Below are 24,081 nucleotides of genomic sequence, written 5' to 3'. Positions count from 1 at the left end.
AGACGTCGCTCACGTTGTACTTGTCGCGTGGGAGGTCGATCTTGTAAGCGTTGTTGTTGTAGCGTGCTAGCACCTTGAAGGGTCCATCGGCTCTTGGTAGAAGTTTGGACTTGCGTTCGTTGGGGAAGCGGTCTTTGCGAAGGTGTAGCCACACAAGATCTCCAATGTCGAATATCATGGGTTGCTTGTTGTCCTTGAGCTTGGTCGCGAGTCGTTGTACTTGGCGCTCGATGGTGTGCCTTGTGTCTTCATGCATCTTCTTGAGGTAGTTCACTCGGGCACTCGCGTCCGTGTTGATGTGCTCTTGTAGTGGTAGAGGAAGAATGTCCAATGGTGACAACGGGTTGAATCCGTAGACGACCTCGAAGGGGGACATGCCGGTTGTTGAGTGTCTTGCACGGTTGTAGGCGTACTCGGCGATAGGTAGGCACTCCTCCCACTCCTTGATGTTCTTCTTTATCAACACGCATAGTAGAGTGGAGAGCGTACGGTTCGTCACCTCCGTTTGGCCGTAGGATTGTGGATGGTATGCCGTGGAGAATAGTAGCTTGATTCCGAGCTTGGCGCATAAGGTCTTCCAAAAGTAAGTAACTCAAGAACTTGACATCGCAGTCCGAGACAATCGTCTGTGGCACTCCATGTAGACGCAATATTTCCCTACAAAAGAGATTGGCAACAGTGAAGCATCGTCTATCTTGTTGCAAGGAATGAAATGAGCCATTTTGGAGAATCGGTCCACAACAACAAAAACGAAATCCTTGCCATTTCTAGTTCTAGGCAAACCAAGCACAAAATCCATGCTAATATCTTCCCATGGTTGGTACAGAATTGGAAGAGGCATATATAGGCCATGAGATTGAGCTTTAGACTCAGCTTTGCGACATGTAGATCATCGGTTGGTGAAGCGGTTGACGTCGCGGAACATCTTGGGCCAAAAATAGTTCTTGGAGAGCGTAGCAAGGGTCTTGTCGCGTCCAAAATGTCCCATTAGTCCTCCTCCACGAGATTCTTGCAAAAGCAACAAACGAAGAGAAGACTCGGGGATGCAAAGTTTGTTAGCTCTCATAAGATAACCATCTTTAATGTAATAGCATTCCCAAGATGTATGTGTCAAGCACTTTGCATAAGGAATAGCAAAAGTAGGGTCATGCGCATATAAATCTTTGATGTGCTCAAAGCCAATGACATTCAATTAAAGTTGAGTAACAAGCATGCATATACGGGAAAGCGCATCCACCACAACATTTTCCTTGCCTTTAATGTACTTGATGCATTAGGAAATGACTCTACAAATTCACTCCACTTAGCATGACGCTTGTTCAACTTAGTTTGACCCTTAAGGTATTTAAGTGTTTCATGATCGGTATGGATGATGAATTCATGAGGGCGGAGATAATGTTCCCATTCACGCAAAACTCGCACTAAAGCATATAGCTCTTTGTCATAGATGGGGTAATTGAGTTGCGCTCCGGAAAGTTTTTCGCTAAAGTATGCTATGGGGCGCTTCTCTTGCGTTAACACGCCTCCTATGCTATTACCACTAGCATCACAATGAATTTTAAAAGGTTTGTCAAAATTGGGTAATGCAAGCACGGGAGCATGAGTAAGCAAATTCTTAAGCTCATTGAATGTGCTATCTTGAGATGGTCCCCAAACAAAGGGTGCATTCTTCTTGCTCAAAGCATGTAAAGGAGACACAATAGTGCTAAAATCCTTCACAAATCTACGATAGAAACCGGCTAAACCAAGGAAACTACACACTTGTTGCAAATTGGTCGGTTGGGGCCAAGTTTTAATAGCATTGATCTTAGATTCATCAACATGAACACCCTTAGAAGATACTACAAAACCCAAGAAAACAAGCTTATCAACACCAAAAAGGCCTTTTTCCATATTAGCATAAAGTTGCTCTTTTCGAAGAGTTTGTAGCACGGTTCGAAGGTGTGTGACATGATCTTTGAGAGATTTGCTAAAAACAAGGATATCGCCGAAGTAGACAATAACAAATTCACCAATATAAGGGCGAAACACATAATGCATAAGACGCATGAAAGTACCGGGTGCTTCCGATAAACCCATAGGCATGACTAACCACTCATACAAACCAAACTTTGTTTTGAAAGCGGTTCTCCATTCATCACCCTCTTGTATGCATATTTGATAGTAACCACTTTTAAGATCAATTTTGGAAAAGATAGTGGCACCAATAAGTTCATCTAGCATATCGTCAAGGTGTGGAATGGGGTGCCTATAGTGAACCGTGATAGCATTGATAGGTCTACAATCGGAACACATGCGAAAGCTACCGTCTCTTTTTGGCACAAGAATGACCGGTACGGCACAAGGACTCAAACTTTCATGCACATGTCCATGGTCTATGAGATGCTTTACTTGCCTTTGTATTTCTTTTGTTTCTTCGGGGTTGACGCGGTATGGGGCCTTGTTTGGAAGAGGTGCTTCGGGGATGAGGTCGATGCGATGTTCGATGCCTCGTAGTGGAGGTAGACCCGGAGGTAGCTCGTCGGGGAAAACGTCTTGGAATGCCTGCAATAGAGAAGATAACACCAAAGGTAGATTGTGAAAGGTGTTAGTTTTTGGTGCCTTGTCCTTGCACAATAGGACATAGTGTAGGACACTTGATGGGTTCTCACACACTTCTCTCATCTCACGTTTGGTGGCAAATAGAACTAAGTTTTTCTTGTCGCTCATCGTGGAGGCACTCAATTTTGGCTTGTGGCGCTCACTCTCTTTTTGGTGGTTCGCTCTCTCACTATTCTCTCCATGATGGGTGGCTTGCTTGCCGGCGATCACTTAGCTTGGAGACATAGGTCGTAGCACATACTCCTTTCCTTTCATCTTGAAGCTATAGTGGTTTGTACGCCCGTTGTGGATGACACCTCGGTCAAATTGCCATGGCCGTATTAGGTGATAAACAATATAACTTGGGGGCTATTGTTGCACGAAGGTTGCATCTTAACGGTACAAGTGGAGATTTGTTTGGTGGAATTTATGTAACTCGTTTAGCTAATTATCTTGATGTACCCATACATGAAAATGGTGTGGAATCGCCTCCTGCTTATCTAGATTATAGTGCCATGGTTTGCCATCAGTTTGTTGAGAGGAATGAACAGTTCCTCTAGTACCGACTAATCTTTGACAGATGGCGCACTATCCATGTTGCCCTCCCTGCTCCTACTTTCTTTGGCTTTCAGGCAAAAAGGAGATATGTTATAACCAGGGAGGAGGCGAACGAATATGAGGAGAGGATGGAGGCAGCTCGTCTCCAAGCTGCAGCTCGTCAGGCAGTAGCTGCTGCATCTCAGTACGACCCCAGCTACAACTTTGGATATCCGCCAGGCCAGCAGTGGCCATAAACCAACTTAGGCAAAAAGCCTAAGCTTGGGGGGGAGTACGTATTTCTCACCGATATTACATTCATCTTCACACACTCATGCCAGTTGTCGGTGCTCATACTTTTTCATTGTACTATCCATGCTAGTTTATTTTCTTTTCTAAGCCTTCTTCTTGTGTGTTTGAAAAACCCTTAAGAAAAAACAAAAAATTAGTTGTAGCTTTTAGCTAGTTTACTTTCCATGCCTGTAGTAGTAGTAACTAAAAGAAAACCCAACAAGATTTCTCGTTCTTCTTTTGCTTGTTGGGAGCTTTCCCATGTAAATAGTTTTATTTCTTTTCTTTTCTTTGGGGGTCGAGAGGAGAAGACCTTGATGAAAATGTTGAGTGGCTCTTATATGCATTATTGTTGATTTAACCAAGAGCCCATATTAACTTGTCTTCTCCCTTGTATTAAATGCTTGCAGATTCCAGCTTAGTCCAATGCACGTGCACTATTATTATTATCCACACCGTTCGGTCGTGCCAGTGAAAGGCAATAATGACGATATATGATGGACCGATTGAGGTGAGAGAAGCTGGTATGAACTCGACCTATCTTGTTTTTGTAAATATGATTAGTTCATCATTCTTGATTCAGCCTGTTATAAATGAAACATGTTTGCAATGACAATTAGAGATTATAGTTGCTCATGCCATGCTTAATTAGCTAGGAGTTTGTAATGGTTTACCTTGCGTGCCAACATGCTATTAAAATGGTTGTGATGTGGTATGATAGGGCGGTATCCTCCTTTGAACGATTCGAGTGGCTTGACTTGGCACATGTTCATCCATGTAGTTGAAACAAAATCAACATAGCCTCCACGATATTTATGTTCATGGTGATTTATATCCTACTCATGCTTGCACTCATTGTTTATTAATCTTAATGCATGTTCATGACTGTTGTCGCTCTCTAGTTGGTCGCTTCCCAGTCTTTTTCTAGCCTTCACTTGTACTAAGCGGGAATACTGCTTGTGCATCCACTTCCATAAACCCCAAAAGTTATTCCATATGAGTCCACCATACCTTCCTATGCGGTATTTACCTGTCGTTCCAAGTAAATTTGTATGTGCCAAACTCTAAACCTTCAAATGAAATTCTATTTTGTATGCTCGAATAGCTCATGTATCAACTAGGGTTGTCTATATCTTCCATGCTAGGTGGGTTATTCTCACGATGACTGGACTCCGCTCATCATTCACGAGAAAATGGCCGGTAACCGGGATGCCCAGTCCCATGCTCAAACCAAAATAATTGCAAACAAAACTCCCCCAGGATTGTTGTTAGTTGGAGGCACCCGTTGTTTCGGACAAGCCATGGATTGATGTTTGTTGGTGGTGGGGGAGTATAAACTTTACCATTCTGTTTGGGAACCGCCAATAATGTGTGTAGCATGGAAGATATCGAGATCTCTTGGTTGTTATGTTGACAATGAAAGTATGCCACTCAAAGTATTATTTATCTCTGTTTCAAAACTCGAGCTTTGGCACCTCTACAAATCCCTGCTTCCCTCTGCGAAGGGCCTATCTATTTACTTTTATGTTGAGTCATCATCCTCTTATTAAAAAGCACCAGTTGAAGAGCACTGCTGTCATTCGCATGCATTGCTATTAATTTACATTGAGTATGACTGGATCTCTTTTACCATGAATTACAATGTCTAGTTAGTCCTTGATCTTCAGGGGTGCTCTGCATTTATGTTTTGCGGTCTCAGAAAGGGCTAGCGAGATACCATCTTGTTATATCATGTTATGATTGTTTTGAGAAAGTGTTGTCATCCGAGATTTATTATTATTGCTCGCTAGTTGATTATGCCATTGATATGAGTAAGCATGAGACCTAAATGCTATTGTCAATATGGTTAATTCATAATCTTTGCTGAAAAATTGAATGCTGGCTTTACATATTTGCAACAACAAGATCAAACAGAGTTTGTAAAAGTTTTTCTTTATCACTTTTAGGTTGTCAACTGAATTGCTTGAGGACAAGCAAAGGTTTAAGCTTGGGGGAGTTGATATGTCTCCAACGTATCTACTTTTCCAAACACTTTTGCCCTTGTTTTGGACTCTAACTTGCATGATTCGAATGGAACTAACCCGGACTGACGCTGTTTTCAGCAGAATTGCCTTGGTGTTATTTTTGTGCAGAAATAAAAGTTCTCGGAATGACCTGAAATCCACGGAGACACGTTTTGGAATTAATAAAAAATACTGGCGAAAGAATCAGCATCAGGGGGCCCACACCCTGTCCACGAGGGTGCAGGGCATGCTCCCCTGCCTCGTGGCCCCCCTGGGACTCCACCGACCTGAACTCCAACTCCATATATTTACATTCGGGGAGAAAAAATCAGAGAGAAGGATTCATTGCGTTTTACGATATGGAGCCACCGCCAAGCCCTAATCTCTCTCGGGAGGGCTGATCTGGAATCCGTTCGGGGCTCCGGAGAGGGGGATCCATCACCATCGTCATCATCAACCTTCCTCCATCACCAATTTCATGATGCTCACCGCCGTGCGTGAGTAATCCCATCGTAGGCTTGCTGGACGGTGATGGGTTGGATGAGATTTACCATGTAATCGAGTTAGTTTTGTTAGGGTTTGATCCCTAGTATCCATTATGTTCTAAGATTGATGTTGCTATGACTTTGCTATGCTTAATGCTTGTCACTAGGGCCCGAGTGCCATGATTTCAGGTCTGAACCTATTATGTTTTCATGAATATATGTGAGTTCTTGATCCTATCTTGCAAGTCAATAGTCACCTACTATGTGTTATGATCCGGCAACCCCGAAGTGACAATAATCGGGACCACTCCCGGTGATGACCGTAGTTTGAGGAGTTCATGTATTCACTAAGTGTTAATGCTTTGGTCCGGTACTCTATTAAAAGGAGGCCTTAATATCCCTTAGTTTCCAATAGGACCCCGCTGCCACGGGAGGGTAGGACAAAAGATGCCATGCAAGTTCTTTTCCATAAGCACGTATGACTATATTCGGAATACATGCCTACATTACATTGATGAACTGGAGCTAGTTCTGTGTCACCCTATGTTATAACTGTTGCATGAGGAATCGCATCCGACATAATTATCCGTTATTGATCCATTGCCTACGAGCTTTTCACATATTGATCTTTGCTTAGTTACTTTTCCGTTGCAACTGTTACGATTGCTAGAAAACTACCACTGTTACTTTTGCCACCGTTACCGTTACTTCCATACTACTTTGCTACTAAATACTTTGCTGCAGATATTAAGTCTTTCAGGTGTGGTTAAATTGACAACTCAACTGCTAATACTTGAGAATATTATTTGGCTCCCCTTGTGTCGAATCAATAAATTTGGGTTGAATACTCTACCCTTGAAAACTGTTGCGACCCCCTATACTTGTGGGTTATCAATAGCACACAAGGTTTTCCTCCGGTATTCGGGAGTTGCATAATCTCATAGTCATAGGAATATGTATAAGTCATGAAGAAAGCAGTAGCAATAAAACTCAATGATCATTATGCTAAGCTAACAGATGGGTCTTGTCCATCACATCATTCTCCTAATGATGTGATCCTGTTCATCAAATGATAACACATGTCTATGGTTTAGGAAACTTAACCATCTTTGATTAATGAGCTAGTCAAGTAGAGGCATACTAGGGACACTTTGTTTTGTCTATGTATTCACACATGTATCAAGTTTCCGGTTAAAACAATTTTAGCATGAATAATAAACATTTATCATGATATAAGGAAATATAAATAACAACTTTATTATTGCCTCTAGGGCATATTTCCTTCAGTCTCCCATTTGCACTGGAATCAATAATCTAGTTCACATCGCTATGTGATTTAACACCAATAGTTCACATCTTCATGTGATTAACAACCATAGTTCACAACGCCATGTGACCAACACCCCAAGGGTTCACTAGAGTCAATAATCTAGTTCACATTGCTTTGTGATTAACACCCAAAGAGTACTAAGGTGTGATCATGTTTTGCTTGTGAGAGAGTTTTAGTCAACGGGTCTGTCACATTCAGATCCCTATCTATTTTGCAAATTCTCTATGTCTACAATGCTCTGCATGGAGCTACTCTAGCTAATTGCTCCCACTTTCAATATGTATCCAGATCAAGACTCAGAGTCATCTGGATTAGTGTCAAAGCTTGCATCAACGTAAATCTTTATGACGAACTCTTTATCACCTCCATAACCGAGAAGTATTTCCTTAGTCCTCTTAGGTAACTAAGGATAACTTTGACCACTGTCCAGTGACCCACTCCCGGATCACTATTGTACCCCCTTGCCAAACTCATGGTAAGGTACACAATAGGTCTGGTACACAGCATATGTTGGGGATATAACTAATGGGTATGACCCGCCCAGAAGGGGTCGGGTTATACCAACGGCGGTTCATCATCATGAAGCCCATAAAGATGTTTAAGATGGCGGTTCACTATGAAGACTCATTTAAAGGCCCAGAGCCCAGAGGCGATTTAAAGCCCATAAGTGTAAACAGCCATGTATGTATGACTTGTATTGTAAGGCATGTATATTTTGTCAACGGGCCGGACACGTTGTTATGAGCCGGCTGGGACTCTGTAAGCCGCAGGGCGTCAACCTGTGTATATAAAGGGACGACCCGGCGGCGGTTTAGGGCAAGAGAGAACAGATCGAAAGCTAGGTCAAGCGTATTCGCTCCCTGGTAATCGAAACATAAGTAATACCACTTCAAACTGGATTAGGCCTTTACCTTCACCGCAAGGGGCCGAACCAGTATAAACTCATGTGTCCTTTGTCCCGTTTAACCCCTTTAAGCTAACCTAGTGCGATGGCTCCACGACTAAGTCCTCACACTAGGACATCTGCCATGACAATTCCACGATAGTTGGCGCCCACCATGGGGCCAGCACACGGTGGTTTTGAGTTCTTGAAGGGCAACTTTGAAGGGATCAAGGGATACGCTGTGGGCTGGATGACCAATAGTCATCGCGGCAAGCTCTACATCGACGATGCAGGCTAGGGCCCCGAAGCTGGCTCAATTGAGTACGGGTACCGGGTCCCCTTCGGCGGAATCCACGTCTTCATCGGTAAAATCGGCGAACCGGGCCCTGAGCCGGACATCTGCACCGTCATCATCGAGACGGCTCAGCGTGCGAGACCCGCCTGAGTTTAGCCCGCCATGAAGCGTGCCTTCGTGGGATTCATCCATGGAGCAGAATTTGAGGGAGGATCCATGTCTGGCGGTGAGACGGCCATCTATTCTGATGGTGAGTCGTCCACGGGCGAGACTACCTTGTTGTATCAACTGCAGGACGGCAGGCTTGGGGTATGTTCCGATGGTGCAGTATTCCGGACCCCTATGAGCCGCCGAACCGGGTCGCAATCTTCATGGCCGGTACACAGCCAGTGCAGAACTCTACGACTGCAGCAGCGATGATTTCCGGGTCAGCAACATCAACGGCAACCGGGGCAGGAGGCCCTGTGCGCCCACCGGCTCAGGTTTTGACTAATTTGCTGTATAATTTGACAACATTGTTAGTAGCAAATGTTAACCCGGCGGATCAAGATCAGCATAACACGAAAGTCGCAAAATTGCGAGATCAGATAGCTCAAGCTAAGGAGGACCTGTCAGCTGAGGATGCAAGGATGATGGCGGAACGAGCGATTCTGGATGCTCAGGCACAATGGATCCAGGCTGATTCCTTCTGGCTCTCATTGGATCAGAACGCTTCGAACGACGTCATGAGGAGAAGACACCGGACTCGTCTGCCTCTGGTTTACGAGGCAAGGAACCTCTTCAACACACCCGGTGCGGGGACCAGTGACCCGCCAGGGGTAAACCGGGCAGTAGCCACGCCTGGGACTGGAGCGTCGGCTCAACCACACACGACGGACCCGCCTCGTCAGAACAATATCCCACCACAACATGTGCCGACACCATACTCTAACCCATTCGATAAGATGATCGCTGCGGCATCACGATTGGCGGCTCTCCTAGTTGAAGGCGAGTCTCCAGCTGCGGTTGAAACGCGGAGGGCTAGAGAGCTTCTTCAGACAGCATTGTTCAGCAGGAGGCTTATTCTTACAGCCGTGAGAGGATCCATTCAACCCCCCGCCCAAGCCGGAGTTATAGCAGACACATGGACTCCCCAGCAGTGTCAAGCAGTGAGCAGCGTCATAACCCGCCCTGTGGACATGACCCGCCCCGAAATACTCAGGCCCTGATGGATCAAGATAGAGCACGTTGGGAGGCTGAGCTGGCGGCTCAGTACATGGCTCGTCAACCATCGCCGGTTTATCCGACAACTTCGGTGGAAGCAGGCGTGACCTCTAGAAGCACGGGCGTACCATGTTTGGTGCTGGCTCTACGTAATGAGCGTCTGCCCAAAGATTTCAAAGGACATCGTAAGGTGCCCAACTACATAGACGACTTACCCCCTGAGGCGTGGATTGAGAGTTACGAGATTGCCATGGAGCTGCTGGAGGTCAGCGATGCCGCGTGTGCTAAATATTTCACCATGATGCTGGATGGGACGGCCCGGACTTGGCTAAAGGGGATGCCTGCTAATTCAATTGGATCATGGGCTGAGTTGAAGGCCCGATTCATCCAGAATTTTAAAGATACATGCAAACAGCCCATGTCGATTGTAGATTTGGATGCCTGTGCCCAGGAGGAAGGTGAGTCAACGACCCATTGGGTGCGTCGGGTCAAATCCATCCTACATTCATCGAATAACATCAATGTCGGCTCAGCGGTCATCATGTTAGAAAAGAATTGCCGTTTTATGCCTCTTAAACAGAAGTTAGGGCGGCTCAAGCGCCATTGCAATGATATGGGGGAGCTGATGGCGGCTCTAATTAAATATGCCGACTTTGATAGTACCAAGGACCCCGAGTCTGATGATGAAAAGCCGGGAAAGGGAAAGAAGAGTGGCAACACTAAGGGCCAGCATCATACTCCAGCGAGTCAGGGAGGCAATGATAAACGCAAGGCTGATAATAATTCAGATTTTGTGGCCAATACCAACACACAGAACAATGGCCAGCGTCGTAAAGGAAAGCCACCTCCTCGGGCAGGAGGGTCAGGTATAAATCTGGAGCAGCTGTTGAATCAGCCTTGCCCAAAGCATGGTTCTTGGGAAAGGCCATCCACGCACCTTTGGAAGGACTGGTACATCATGAAGGAGTTAAAAAATTCCGACTTGTTCCAGAACAATCATGGGCCAGGCGGCGGCTCAGGTTCCGGTTCTCATGGCCCGGGTTACGGTGGTGGCGGTTCTAATTCCGGTTTTCAGGGTCACCAAAGCAATCAAGGCAATCAGGACGGTTATCATCAACAGTCTGGTCAGGGGAATCAGCAATAGCAATCTGGATATCAAAGTAACCCGAAGCAATTGAATAGTGGGCAGTATCACGTCTTCACCACAAGTTTATGCTAGCGGGATCAGAAGCTCCATAAAAGGGTTGTGAACGCCATTGAGCCGGCAGTTCCCCGTTACTTGCGATGGTCTGAGCAGCCCATTGTGTGGAGTCGTGAGGATCACCCGCCCCGGGTTGACAATCCGAGTCATTTGGCTTTGGTAGTAGCGCCTCAGGTTGGAGGATATAAATTCACTAAGGTACTCATGGACGGAGGTAGCAGCATCAATATCCTTTATTATGAAACCTTCCATCGCATGGGGATGACTGATAAAAGTCTTAAGCCGTCAAACACTGTCTTCCACGGTGTGGTGCCTGATACGTCTCCAACGTATCTATAATTTTTTATTGTTCCATGCTATTATATTATCCATCTTGGATGTTTATGGGCTTTATTTTACACTTTTATATTACTTTTGGGACTAACCTATTGACCCAGAGCCCAGTGCCAGTTCCTGTTTTTTCCCTTGTTTCAGTGTTTCGAAGAAAAGGAATATCAAACGGAGTCGAAACGGAATGAAACCTTCTGGAGAAGTTATTTTTGGAAGGAAAGCAACCCGGGAGACTTGGAGTCCACGCCAAGGAAGCAACGAGGAAGGCACGAGGCAGGGGGGCGCGCCCACCCCCCTGGGCGCGCCCTCCACCCTCGTGGGCCCCTCGTGGCTCCCCTGACGTACTTCTTTCACCTATATATACCCATATACCCTAAAACAACCAGGGAACAGAATAGATCGAGAGTTCCGCCGCCGCAAGCCTCTGTAGCCACCAAAAACCAATCGGGACCCTGTTCCGGCACCCTGCCGGAGGGGGGAACCCTCACCGGTGGCCATCTTCATCATCCCGGCGCTCTCCATGATGAGGAGGGAGTAGTTCACCCTCGGGGCTGAGGGTATGTACCAGTAGCTATGAGTTTGATCTCTCTCTCTCTCTCTCGTGTTCTTGATTTGGCACGATCTTGATGTATCGCGAGCTTTGCTATTATAGTTGGATCTCATGTTGCTTCTCCCCCTCTACTCTCTTGTAATGGATTGAGTTTTCCCTTTGAAGTAATCTTATCGGATTGAGTCTTTAATGATTTGAGAACACTTGATGTATGTCTTGCCGTGCGTATCTGTGGTGACAATGGGATATCACGTGATTCACTTGATGTATGTTTGGTGATCAACTTGCGGGTTCCGCCCATGAACCTATGCATAGGGGTTGGCACACGTTTTTGTCTTGACTCTCCGGTAGAAACTTTGGGGCACTCTTTGAGGTTCTATGTGTTGGTTGAATAGATGAATCTGAGATTGTGTGATGCATATCGTATAATCATACCCACGGATACTTGAGGTGACAATGGAGTATCTAGGTGACATTAGGGTTTTGGTTGATTTGTGTCTTAAGGTGTTATTCTAGTACGAACTCTAGGGCTGTTTGTGACACTTATAGGAATAGCCCAACAGATTGATTGGAAAGAATAACTTTGAGGTGGTTTCGTACCCTACCATAATCTCTTCGTTTGTTCTCCGCTATTAGTGACTTTGGAGTGACTCTTTGTTGCATGTTGAGGGATAGTTATATGATCCAATTATGTTATTATTGTTGAGAGAACTTGCACTAGTGAAAGTATGAACCCTAGGCCTTGTTTCCTAGCATTGCAATACCGTTTACGCTCACATTTATCATTAGTTACCTTGCTGTTTTTATATTTTCAGATTACAAAACCTATATCTACGATCCATATTGCACTTATATCACCATCTCTTCGCTGAACTAGTGCACCTATACAATTTACCATTGTATTGGATGTGTTGGGGACACAAGAGACTCTTTGTTATTTGGTTGCAGGGTTGCTTGAGAGAGACCATGTTCATCCTACGCCTCCCACGGATTGATAAACCTTAGGTCATCCACTTGAGGGAAATTTGCTACTGTCCTACAAACCTCTGCACTTGGAGGCCCAACAACGTCTACAAGGAGAAGGTTGTGTAGTAGACATCAAGCAGTTTCTGGCGCCGTTGCCGGGGAGGTGAGTGCTTGAAGGTATATCTTTAGATCTTGCAATCGAATCTTTTTGTTTCTTGTTTTAGCACTAGTTTAGTCTATAAAAGAAAACTACATCTTTTTAATATCTTTCTTGAGTATGATGGAAAGGAAAATTGTGCCAAAGTGTTAGAAGAAGAATGCATTAAAATGTTTGGCACTAAATATTTCTATGATGAGCATGATTGCAATGTTGTTAGTATGAATTCCTTGAATATCCATGATGCTAATGATATGCAAAGCCACAAGCTTGGGGATGCTACGTTTAATGAAGATGATATTTTTAGCCTCCCAAGTTTTGATATGCAAAGTTGTTATGATGATAGCATGCCTTCTACCTATGATGATTATAGTGATGAAAGTGGATTTGGAGAGGTCATGACTTTATTTAGTAATGATTCCACTATCTTGGAAGAGGTTTCAATCGATTATGATGAGAACAAAGTTGCTTCTTATGATGATTATAGTGATGAAACTTATGCTATAAAAAGTAGTGATGATTATATTTATAAAACTTGTCATGATTATGATTACCCTTTTTCTAAACATTACTCTTTTAATGTGTAAACAATTTATAGTATTCAAGTCTCTTATGATACTCCCACTATTCTGAAAGAGAAGAAATTTGCTTATGTGGAGAGTAATAAAAATTCTATGCTTGTAGATCATGAAAAGAATGCTTTATGTGATGGTTATATTGTTGAATTCATTCATGATGCTACTGAAAATTATTATGAGGTAGTAATATATGCTTGTAGGAATTGCAATAATATCAAGTTTCCTCTCTATGTGCTTAAAGTTTTGAAGTTATGCTTGTTTTGCCTTCCTATGCTAGTTGATTATTGTTCCCATAAGTTGTTTGCTCACAAAATCCCTATGCATAGGAAGTGGGTTAGACTTAAATGTGCTAGTCATATTCTTCATGATGCTCTCTTTATGTTTCAATTCTTATCTTCTATGCGAGCATCATTGAAATCATCATGCCTAGCTAGGGGCGTTAAACGTTAGCGCTTGTTGGGAGGCAACCCAATTTTATTTTTGTTTCTTGCTTTCTGGTTCTGTTTAGTAATAAATAATCCATCTAGCTTCTGTTTAGATGTGGTTTTATGTTTTAATTAGTGTTTGTGCCTAGTAGAACCTTTGGGAAGACATGGGTGAAGTCTTTATGATCATGCTGTAAAAAACAGAAACTTTAGCGCTCACGAGATTAGCTAAAACTTTTTACTGGAGAGTGCTATTTAGTTGATTATTTTTGCAGATGATTACTAGACAAATTCCTCAGGTCCACCAATTTAGTTTAGAATTTTTGGAGTTCCATAAGTTTGCGTTAGTTACAGATTACTACAGACCGTTCTGTTTTTGACAGATTCTGTTTTTCGTGTGTTGTTTGCTTATTTTGATGACTCTATGGCTCGTAAAATAGTTTATAAACCATAGAGAAGTTGGAATACAGTAGTTTTAACACCAATATAAATAAAGAATGAGTTCATTACAGTACCATGAAGTAGTGTTTTGTTTTCTTTCGCTAACGGAGTTTACGAGATTTTCTGTTAAGTTTTGTGTTGTGAAGTTTTCATGTTTTGGGTAAAGATTCGATGGACTATGGAATAAGGAGTGGCAAGGGCCTATGCTTTGGGATGCCCAAGGCACCTCAAGGTAATATTCAAGGATAACCAAGAGCCTAAGCTTGGGGATGCCCCGGAAGGCATCCCCTCTTTCGTCTTCGTTCATCGGTAACTTTACTTGGAGCTATATTTTTATTCACCACATGATATGTGTTTTGCTTGGAGCGTCATTTTATTTTCTTTAGATTTGCTTGCTGTTTGAATAATATCCCAAGATCTGAAATTCTTAAATGTTATAGAGTCTTCACATAGTTGCATAATTATTCGACTACTCATTGATCTTCACTTATATCTTTCGGAGTAGTTTGTCATTTGCTCTAGTGCTTCACTTATATCCTTTTAGAGCACAATGGTGGTTTTATTTTGAAGAAATAGATGAACTATCATGATTCACTTATATTATTTTGAGAGTCTTAAACAGAATGGTAATTTTCTTAATCCTAATATGCTAGGTATTCAAGTAAAAACTTTCTTATGAGTGTGTTGAATACTAAGAGAAGTTTGATGCTTGATGATTGTATTGAGATATGGAGGTAGTGATATTAAAGTTGTGCTAGTTGAGTAGTTGTGAATTTGAGAAATACTTGTGTTGAAGTTTGCAAGTCCCGTAGCATGCACATATGGTAAACTTTATGTAACAAATTTGAAACATGAGGTGTTCTTTGATTGTCCTCCTTATGAGTGGCGGTCGGGGACGAGCGATGGTATTTTCCTACCAATCTATCCCCCTAGGAGCATGTGTGTAGTGCTTGGTTTTTGATGACTTGTAGATTTTTGCAATAAGTATGTGAGTTCTTTATGACTAATGTTGAGTCCATGGATTATACGCACTCTCACCCTTCCATCATTGCTAGCCTCTTCGGTACCGTGCATTGCCCTTTCTCACATTGAGAGTTGGTGCAAACTTCGCCGGTACATCCAAACCCCATGATATGATACACTCTTTCACACATAAACCTCCTTATATCTTCCTCAAAACAGCCACCATACCTACCTATTATGGCATTTCCATAGCCATTCCGAGATATATTGCCATGCAACTTTCCACCATTCCGTTTATCATGACACGTTCATCATTGTCATATTGCTTAGCAGGATCATGTAGTTGACATAGTATTTGTGGCAAAGCCACCATTCATAATTCTTTCATACATGTCACTCTTGGTTCATTGCATATCCCGGTACACCGCCGGAGGCATTCATATAGAGTCATACTTTGTTCTAGTATCGAGTTGTAATCATTGAGTTGTAAATAAATAGAAGTGTGATGATCATAATTTTCTAGAGCATTGTCCCAAGTGAGGAATAAAAAAAAAAAGAGAAAGGCCATAAAAAAAGAAGGCCCAAAAAAATGATAGAAAAAGAGAGAAGGGACAATGTTACTATCCTTTACCACACTTGTGCTTCAAAGTAGCACCATGATCTTCATAATAGAGAGTTTCTTGTTTTGTCACTTTCATATACTAGTGGGAATTTTTCATCATAGAACTTGGCTTGTATATTCCAACAATGGGCCTCCTCAAGTGCCCTAGGTCTTCGTGAGCAAGCAAGTTGGATGCACACCCACTTAGTTCCTTTTGTTGAGCTTTCATACATTTATAGCTCTAGTGCATCCGTTGCATGGCAATCCCTACTCCTTGCATTAACATCAATCGATGGGCATCTCCATAGCTCATTGATTAGCCTCGTTGATGTGAGACTTTCTCTTTTTTGTCTTCTCCACATAACCCCCATCATTATATTCTATTCCACCCATAGTGCTATATCCATGGCTCACGCTCATGTATTGCGTGAAGGTTGAAAAAGTTTGAGATCACTAAAGTATGAAACAATTGCTTGGCTTGCCATCGGGGTTGTGATGATGAGAGCATTCTTGTGTGACGAAAATGGACCATGACTAAACTATATGATTTTGTAGGGATGAACTTTCTTTGGCCATGTTATTTTTAGAGGACATAATTGCTTAGTTAGTATGCTTGAAGTATTATTACTTTTATGTCAATATGAACTTTTATCTTGAATCTTTCGGATCTGAATATTCATACCACAATTAAGAAGAATTACATTGAAATTATGCCAAGTAGCATTCATCAAAAATTCTGTTTTTATCATTTACCTACTCGAGGACGAGCAGGAATTAAGCTTGGGGATGCTGATACGTCTCCAACGTATCCATAATTTTTGATTGTTCCATGCTATTATATTATCCATCTTGGATGTTTATGAGCTTTATTTTACACTTTTATATTACTTTTGGGACTAACCTATTGACCCAGAGCCCAGTGCCAGTTCCTGTTTTTTCCCTTGTTTCAGTGTTTCGAAGAAAAGGAATATCAAACGGAGTCGAAACGGAATGAAACCTTCTGGAGAAGTTATTTTTGGAAGGAAAGCAACCCGGGAGAGTTGGAGTCCACGTCAAGGAAGCAACAAGGAAGGCACGAGGCAGGGGGGCGCGCCCTCCACCCTCGTGGGCCCCTCGTGGCTCCCCTGACGTACTTCTTTCACCTATATATACCCATATACCCTAAAACGATCAGGGAACATAATAGATCGGGAGTTCCGCCGCCGCAAGCCTCTGTAGCCACCAAAAACCAATCGGGACCCTGTTCCGGCACCCTGCCGGAGGGGGGAACCCTCACCGGTGGCCATCTTCATCATCCAGGCGCTCTCCATGACGAGGAGGGAGTAGTTCACCCTCGGGGCTGAGGGTATGTACCAGTAGCTATGTGTTTGATCTCTCTCTCTCTCTCGTGTTCTTGATTTGGCACGATCTTGATGTATCGCGAGCTTTGCTATTGTAGTTGGATCTTATGTTGCTTCTCCCCCTCTACTCTCTTGTAATGGATTGAGTTTTCCCTTTGAAGTAATCTTATCGGATTGAGTCTTTAATGATTTGAGAACACTTGATGTATGTCTTGCCGTGCGTATCTGTGGTGACAATGGGATATCACGTGATTCACTTGATGTATGTTTGGTGATCAACTTGCGGGTTCCGCCCATGAACCTATGCATAGGGGTTGGCACACGTTTTTGTCTTGACTCTCCGGTAGAAACTTTGGGGCACTCTTTGAGGTTCTATGTGTTGGTTGAATAGATGAATCTGAGATTGTGTGATGCATATCGTATAATCATACCCACGGATACTTGAGGTGACAATGGAGTATCTAGGTGACATTAGGGTTTTGGTTGATTTGTGTCTTAAGGTGTTATTCTAGTACGAACTCTAGGGCTGTTTGTGACACTTATAGGAATAGCCCAACGGATTGATTGGAAAGAATAACTTTGAGGTGGTTTCGTACCCTACCATAATCTCTTCGTTTGTTCTCCGCTATTAGTGACTTTGGAGTGACTCTTTGTTGCATGTTGAGGGATAGTTATATGATCCAATTATGTTATTATTGTTGAGAGAACTTGCACTAGTGAAAGTATGAACCCTAGGCCTTGTTTCCTAGCATTGCAATACCGTTTACGCTCACTTTTATCATTAGTTTCCTTGCTGTTTTTATATTTTCAGATTACAAAAACCTATATCTACCATCCATAGTGCACTTGTATCACCATCTCTTCGCCGAACTAGTGCACCTATACAATTTACCATTGTATTGGGTGTGTTGGGGACACAAGAGACTCTTTGTTATTTGGTTGCAGGGTTGCTTGAGAGAGACCATCTTCATCCTACGCCTCCCACGGATTGATAAACCTTAGGTCATCCACTTGAGGGAAATTTGCTACTGTCCTACAAACCTCTGCACTTGGAGGCCCAACAAAGTTTACAAGAAGAAGGTTGTGTAGTAGACATCAGTGCCTGGTAAGTCGGCATACCCGGTTGGTAAAATAGCTCTGGAAGTTGCATTTGGGGATGATTATGATTCCAGATCTGAGACGTTGACCTTTGAAGTGGTGAAGATCAAGAGCCCTTATCATGCTCTGTTTGGACAACCGGCTTATGCTAAGTTCATGGCAAGGCCTTGTTATGTTTATCTGCAGCTTAAAATGCCGGGTCACAAGGGGACCATCACGGTGCATGGAAGCCGGAAGATAGCTTTGGATTGCGAGGAAGGTGATGCAGCCTATGCTGAGTCTGTCTGCGCAACAAAGGAATTGAAGTTTTACAAAGACAATGTTGACCCGGCCGATATGGCATCTTTGAAAAAGCCAACTACGGAGCATGACCCGGTCTTGAAGTTTAAGTCGGCAGACGACACCAAGCTGGTTGATTTCGTTCCTGGCGATTCATCCAAACAGTTTAGCATTAGTGCTAATCTGGATCCGAAATAGGAAAGCGTGCTCATCGAGTTCATCCGTGAGAACCAGGACATTTTTGCATGGAAACCTTCTGGCATGCCAGGTGTACCGAGAGAACTCGCTGAGCACACTCTCAATATTGATCCGATTAAGCCGGTCAAGCAGTTTCTTCGTCATTTTAATGAAGAGAGGCGCAAGGCCATTGGCGAAGAAGTGGCCCGGCTCTTGGCGGCTGGGTTCATTGTCGAAGTTTTTCATCCTGAGTGGTTGGCCAACCTAGTGCTGGTGCTTAAGAAGAACGGCACTTTGCGTATGTGTGTGGATTACACAGACTTAAATAAAGCCTGTCCGGCTGATCCTTTTGCTCTCCCTCGTATTGATCAAATTATTGATACTACGACGGGTTGTAAGCGTTTGAGATTTTTGGATGCTTATTCTGGGTATCATCAGATCAAAATGGCAGTTAAGGACTAGGAGAAGACGGCCTTCATTACTCCATTTGGAGCCTTCTGCTATGTGTCCATGCCTTTTGGGCTCAAGAGTGCCCAGGCGACTTACCAACTGTGTGTGCAAAATTGCCTTCATAATCAAATTGGGCGTAAGTTCATGCTTATGTGGATGACATTGTGGTGAAATCCGGGAAGAAGGAGACCCTGATTGATGATTTGAAGGAGACCTTTGGCAATCTCCGGGTTTATAAGATGATGCTTAACCCGGCCAAGTGTGTTTTTGGTGTACTAGCTGGTAAGCTTTTGGGTTTTCTGGTTTCCAACAGAGGCATTGAAGCAAACCCGGAGAAGATCAAGGCCATCACTTCCTTGGCTAAGCCGGCATGAGTCAATGATGTTCAACGTCTGGCAGGTCGTATTGCGGCCTTAAGCCGGTTCATAAGCCGGTTGGGTGAGAAGGCTATCCCTCTTTACCAGATGATGAAGAAGACAGATCACTTTGTTTGGAGTGATGCGTCTAATCAAGCGTTTGAGGATTTGAAGAGACAGTTGGTTGAGCCGCCCGTTCTTGCTGCTCCCATTGACAAAGAGCCTTTAGTGTTGTATGTGGCTGCCAATAGCCGAGCCGTCAGTGTAGCCATTGTGGTAGAGAGGAAGGAAACAGGCAAAGAATATCTGGTTCAACGGCCGGTTTACTATATTAGTGAGGTCCTTATTGAGTCCAAACAGAGATATCCACATTGGCAGAAGCTTGTGTACGGGGTTTTTATGGCTAGCCGGAAGCTTAAGCAGTATTTTCTGGGTCATCCTATCACTGTGGTTAGTGCTGCCCCTCTAGGGGATATTATTCAAAACAGAGAAGCCACAGGTCGGGTAGCTAAATGGGCCATTGAGCTTGGACCTCATGGTTTAAAGTATGTGCCTCGTACAACCATCAAATCTGAAGCACTTGTGGACTTCATCAATGATTGGACAGAGTTGCAGATGCCTGAGGAAAACCCAGATAACACATATTGGACTATTCACTTTGATGGGTCCAGGCAGTTGGAAGGCTCGGGGGCTGGAGTTGTATTGACTTCCCCACGAGGTGATAAATTTTCTTATGTTCTCTGGTTGATGTTCCCTTGTACTAACAATGCAGCTGAGTATGAGGCCTTACTCCACGGTCTTCAGATGGCTAAGGAGATGAACTTAAGCCGGTGAGGTGCTTTGGTGATTCAGATCTGGTAGCTCAACAAGTTTCTAGTACTTGGGATTCTAAGGATCCACTTATGGCGGCTTATCGTCGAGAGGTTGATGTTATTGCGGGTCATTTCAAGGGTTATCAAGTGCAGCATGTTGATCGCAGGAAAAATGAGGCGGTTGATACTTTAAGCCGGTTAGGCTCTCAGCATAAGCCGGTGCCACCTAACACTTTCTTGGATATTCTGCATAACCCCTCAGTTAAGTTGCCTACAGAGGAAGACCTTGCTATTCCTGACCCGGAGGCACAGCTGGTGGCCGCTCTTCATGCTATTCCTGACCCGGGGCGAGTTACCTGAAGACGAAATTTTAGCCAGGCAGATAACCCGGCGGTCTAAGTCGATGACAATTGTCAATGGAGAGCCACATCATTGCAGTGTCACAGGGGCATTTCAACGTTGTGTTTCTCCAGAAGAGGGCAGTGAGATTCTTCGTGAGATTCATGAAGGAGATTGTGGTCATCATGCGGGCTCTAAATCTCTCGTGGCTAAAGCCTTTCGGCATGGGTTCTATTGGCTGACGCCTCACGCTGATGCTGAGGATCTGGTCAGTAAGTGTGATGGTTGTCAGAAATTTTCATGACGAGCGCATGTACCGGCTCAAGAATTGAGGATGATTCCAATTACTTGGCTGTTTGCAGTCTGAGGGCTTGATATTGTTGGGCCTTTCAAAAGGTCCAAAGATAAGAAGACACACCTCTTGGTGGCGGTTGACAAATTTACAAAGTGGGTTGAGGCAGAGCCGGTCAGTAAATGTGACGCGGCGACGGCGGTTCAATTCATCAAAAAGGTGATTTTCCGTTTTGGCTTTCCCCACACTATCATAACTGATAATGGCACTAATTTATACAAGGGTCCTATCAAAGAATTTTGTTAACGTGAGCATATCCGGCTTGATGTATCATCAGTGGCTCACCCCCAGTCTAATGGTCAAGCCGAGAGAGCCAATCAGGAGATCCTAAGAGGCATCAAGCCCCGGCTTATGGTTCCCTTGCAAAGGACACCGGGTTGTTGGGTGGAGGAGTTACCTTCGGTATTATGGAGCATCAATACTACCCCCAACAGATCTACGGGTTACACACCTTTCTTCATGGTCTACGGAAGATTCGCCTCGTGTGGCGGCTTATGTTGAAGCTGATAATGAAAGAGGATGTCATGATGCACTTGACTTATTGGATGAGGAGCGTGACCTTGCGGCGGCTTGTTCGGTGATTTACCAGCAAGATCTGTGCCGTTATCACAGCCGCCGGGTTAAAACTAGAACTTTTCAAGAAGGTGACCTGGTGCTCCGGCTTATCCAGGATCAAACTGATATGCACAAGTTATTCCCACCTTCGGAAGGACCCTTTGTGGTCAGCAAAAATCTGAATAATGGATCGTATTACCTTATCGACGTTCGAGAACACAAGGATTCACGTAAGTGGGAGGAGGAGACCCACCGGCCGTGGAATATTGCTCATCTTCGGCCTTACTATACTTGAGCCACCGGCTCTTACACTATACATATTTTGACAATGTATATATTATGATGATTATAATAAAGCTGGCATCCCTGATAAAGCAGGGCCTCTGTAGTTTCATTTCTAAGAGTAATGAGTCTTTATCATTTCCAATGGTCACTTGGGGGCTTCCTGTTCAAACATAGGTGTATTCACCAAAGAGAACATAGCATTACTACCCTCTTGATCCGGCGCAACACCGTTCTTACAAATCACTTGGGGGCTTCCTGTTAAAACATAGGTGTATTCACCAAAGAGAACATAGCGTTACTACCCTCTTGATTCCGGCTATCAAGCCAATATGATAATGTCATAAGAGCACAGCTCTGGTTATCTTGGTAATTCGGCTATCAAGCCAATATGATAATATCATAAGAGCACAGCTCTGGTTATCTTGGTAATTCGGCTATCAAGCCAATATGATAATTTCATAAGAGCACAACTCTGTTATCTTGGTAATTCGGCTATCAAGCCAATATGATAATTTCATAAGAGCACAGCTCTGATTACCCTGATAATTCGGCTATCAAGCCAATATGATACTTTCATAAGAGCACAGCTCTGATTACCTTGATAATTCGGCTATCAAGCCAATATGACAATTTCATGATAGCACAACTCTGATTACCTTGGGATTTATGCTATCAAGCCAATATTATAACTTCATATGAGCATAGCTCTAACTTACTCGGAGGATTACTGACCGGGTTACAAAGACCAAAGAGAGTCTGTTGCACAGCACAACTCAAACATAGGTCTATGGTGAACCAGCAGCATATGATACTTGGGAGTATTGTCTTCCAAGTTTTGGGTTAACACCCTAACTGCTTTGATATGGTAAGCCGGCAGTGTTTAATTTCATATCACAGGTATGATATTTTTTATTCAATCATGATTAAACCGGCCCTAGTTATGACCTATTTCAGTTGCTAGTGGTTTATATGGGTATTATGACCCGCCTCGCGGTAAACCGTCGGGGCACTTGTGATTTACTTGTGTGCAGGATAATGATAAATCTCCTCCGCATAAATTGACGTCAACATAAGTATCAAAAGATAGCTCTTCAAATAGGCGGGTCAAGCATTGTTGCACAAAACAAAAACGTGCACGATGGCATGACAGATCAAAGTTTTACTAGCCTGTTACATGACTCAATGAGCCTAAAGGATCAAGTGTTTTCATAAGTTCAAATATTGGAGCCGCCCAGCGGATCAATCTTCCTGGTCTTGACAATTTGAAGCTTATGGATCATCCTTTTCCGGTTCTTCGTCCTCCGTCGTCTGGAAGTTGGGTGATGACCAATCAATGCCACGCAAATCTTGGAATTCAGCTTCATCATCTATAAGGTTGGACGGATCAACTTCAGGGGCGAAAGTATGCTTACGGATTGGGGGAATCAGATCCATCACTTTATAAGCCGGCATGGACATCTTCTGGTTTTCTGCATCATAAGCTGACTGATATTTTGAGAGAGTTGTTTCATCAGCAATCAGAGTCGCCAGAGGGCGTATCCCTTTAACACAAGTAGCGAAGTCTTTCTGGTTAAAAGAAGTGCCATCCTCTTTCAAGCTTGGATACCCAATGGCTATCTCAGCCGGGTCTAGTTCTGGTAGCCATGCCTTAGCACGGCTCAAGGCCGTCGCTGCACCGGCCCTTGCACAAGACCGTTTTATCTCTTGAATCCTCGCAGGCAGAATTGACAATTTTTTCAAGACGTCACTCAGCTGATGGGGTCCTTGATTTGTTGGAGAAATCGCGGCTAGCATGCGATGTGTTCCGGTATATAGCTGTTCAACAAGCGTATATACAGCTTTAAGTTTCACCAGCATATCTTGACTCAGATTGCTGCTCCTTGGTCCTGTATAACAATTGTGGAGTGGTCAGCGGCGGTTCATGATATAAAAAGAAGAGATTCAATTTTGATACTGGTGAGGCGGCTTACCAAAGATAGCACAAACCATCTGGGATACACGGTGTTTTAAACCGGCCAGCTCAGCTGTCACCTCTTGAAGAGCCGCCTCCACCTTTTTAGCCCGCTGCGTCAAAGCCATTTTCTCTTCAGCCCAGGCGTTTCTTTCAGCCTCGAAATCGGTCTTCAGCTTCTCCTTTTCAGCCATGCTAAATTGGAATTTTGAATCGGCTTTCCGGGTCTCAGATTCTTGATTCTTGAGCCGGGTCTTGGCATCATCCA

Source organism: Aegilops tauschii, chromosome 7 (assembly GCF_002575655.3).
Source record: "Aegilops tauschii subsp. strangulata cultivar AL8/78 chromosome 7, Aet v6.0, whole genome shotgun sequence".
Classification (NCBI taxonomy): Eukaryota; Viridiplantae; Streptophyta; class Magnoliopsida; order Poales; family Poaceae; genus Aegilops; species Aegilops tauschii.
Note: the sequence above shows the minus strand (reverse complement) of the source record.